The following is a 2,013-nucleotide window of genomic DNA, read 5'->3' as shown; positions in this document are numbered from 1 at the left end:
AGCGCGAGGAGGGCGTGGCCTCTGCTGCAGTTCAGCTTCTGACCCAGGACGGCAGCCAATAGGAGCAAGAGGAGGGCGTGGCCTGGAGCGGCCCAGGGCTCCCGGGCGTGGTCTGGTCCTCCCGGGGGCCTGCAGGGAGGGTTCTGGGGGTTTTCCCGGCACTGGTCCGAATCGGGATTAAAACGTTTGGAACTGTTGGTTGATAGCTTTCTGTCTGTCTGTCTGTCTGTCTGTCTGTTTGGGGTTGTGACCCTCCGGGGGACTCTGAAGGGCGGGTAATCCTGGGTCCCCGGGGAGCAAGGGGCAGGGACCTGGGACTGGCAGGGCTACGCGAGGAGGGAACCGGGATCTGGATGGCGGGGTTTGGGAGTCTGGATGGCGGGGTTTGGGGTCTGGATGGCGGGGTTTGGGGTCTGGATGGCGGGGTTTGGGGGTCTGGATGGCGGGGTTTGGGGTCTGGATGACGGGGTTTGGGGGTCTGGATGACGGGGTTTGGGGGTCTGGGTGACGGGGTTTGGGGTCCAAGGGCTGGGGCCGAACTTCCAGCGTCCAGCCCACAGCCAGCCCGGACTCGAGTTGGGGAGAGGCTCAGCGTGTAACCGAGAAAGAGACAGACAGACTGACCGCCGCGGGATGCCCACGGGATGGCGCTCTGCCGGGAAGGTGGTCCTGGCTGGGGGCGGGGGCGGGGGGGGGCCACTGGAGCCCGGATCGCGCTAGCCTTCGGGGTTGGGGGCGGTTCTGGGAGAGGAGCGACCAGGGGGGAAGAAGGAGTCCTGATCCTTTTCTTATAAAATCCCATTTGCAAAGCCAAGGGACGAATGCGTGGGAGGGGCAGGCCCCAAACCCTCATTCCCTTTTCTCTGGGTCTCGGTTACTGGAGCAAAACTGGTGGTTTGGGGGGATATGTCTCTGGCAGATTTAGGGTTTCCCCCGGAAGCCAGAGACGGGGAGTGGGGGCGGGGTGGTGGCCTCAGGAACCCCAGCAGGTACTTGGAGTAGCAAGGCCTCTGCCTTTTGTCCTGGGGGTCACCGTGAGACCGGTCACCAGGGGAACCGAGTTGGGTGATAGGCCCATCACAGGTGGCCACAAGGGGGCAGCAGAGGCCTCACCGAGGTCTGCGCTGGGGTAACCTTTCTCTTCCCGCCTCAGGGGAAAGCGGGGCCCACGTGCCACACAGACAGGGTCTCCCAGTGAGGGTCAGGCCCTCCTCCCTCAGCCCCAGGCCCCAGCCCCTCCCTCCCTGCAGAGTTGGGGGGCCGGGCCCCGGAGACAGGCCCTGGAATTGTCCCTCTCTGTGAGGTGACTCAGGAGGAAGATGTGAGGATGAGCGTGTTTTCTGTCCCCACCCCCTATACCCAGTCTCTCTCCAGCTTCCTTCTCTTCTAGGCTTTTGCACCTGCTGTTCCCTCTACCGTTCCCTCTCTTGGCGAAATTGCCCGGGACTGAAGGTCTCAGCTCCGTGTCCGCCCTGCCCTCCGGGATTCTGCTGGCTGTCCAGTGTCTCCTGGGTGGGTCCTCCTATCTCCTACTTCTTCAAAATTCTTTTTTTTAAAAAAATATATTTTGTTGACTTTTTACAGAGTGGAAGGGAGAGAGATAGAGTTAGAAACATCGATGAGAGAAAAACATCGACCAGTTGCCTCCTGCACACCTCCTACTGGGGATGTGCCCGCAACCAAGGTACATGCCCTTGACCGGAATCGTACCCAGGACCCTTCAGTCCGCAGGCCCACGCTCTATCCACTGAGCCAAAGCCCAGAGTCAGTGGGCACACTGTGCTGTTCATTCCGAGGACATGCGCAGAGCGACAGGCCTGGGAGCTGTCTGTAGCGCGTGCTCCCAGCAGAGGTTGCACAAGAGGATGCTTTGCCCCGGTGTCAGGTCCGGGCAGAACGGTGCCCAGAGGGCAGCCTCAGGCTCTGGGGCCCTGGAAGGGGGTTGGAGTCTCCAGGTGGGCGCCTGGGAGTGGGTGGGAGGGCAGCCTCAGGCAATTTATTTATTTGCAAAAT

General features: G+C 61.5%; 1 protein-coding gene across 1 annotated transcript in view; it reads left to right on the top strand.

The window, feature by feature from the left end:
• Positions 1–206, top strand: part of PLEKHA4 (pleckstrin homology domain containing A4) — a 25,272-nt gene extending 25,066 nt beyond the window's left edge. Inside the window, exon 21 of the mRNA XM_045577195.1 lies at positions 44–206. The gene's annotated coding sequence lies outside the window, so the exon portion shown is untranslated. The remainder of the gene's footprint in view (positions 1–43) is intronic.
• The last annotated feature ends 1,807 nt before the right edge of the window (positions 207–2,013 follow it).

Source organism: Pipistrellus kuhlii, unplaced genomic scaffold (assembly GCF_014108245.1).
Source record: "Pipistrellus kuhlii isolate mPipKuh1 unplaced genomic scaffold, mPipKuh1.p scaffold_m20_p_84, whole genome shotgun sequence".
Lineage (NCBI taxonomy): Eukaryota > Metazoa > Chordata > Mammalia > Chiroptera > Vespertilionidae > Pipistrellus > Pipistrellus kuhlii.
The sequence above is the reverse complement of the archived record's forward strand: the minus strand, read 5'-3'. Positions and strand labels throughout refer to the sequence as shown.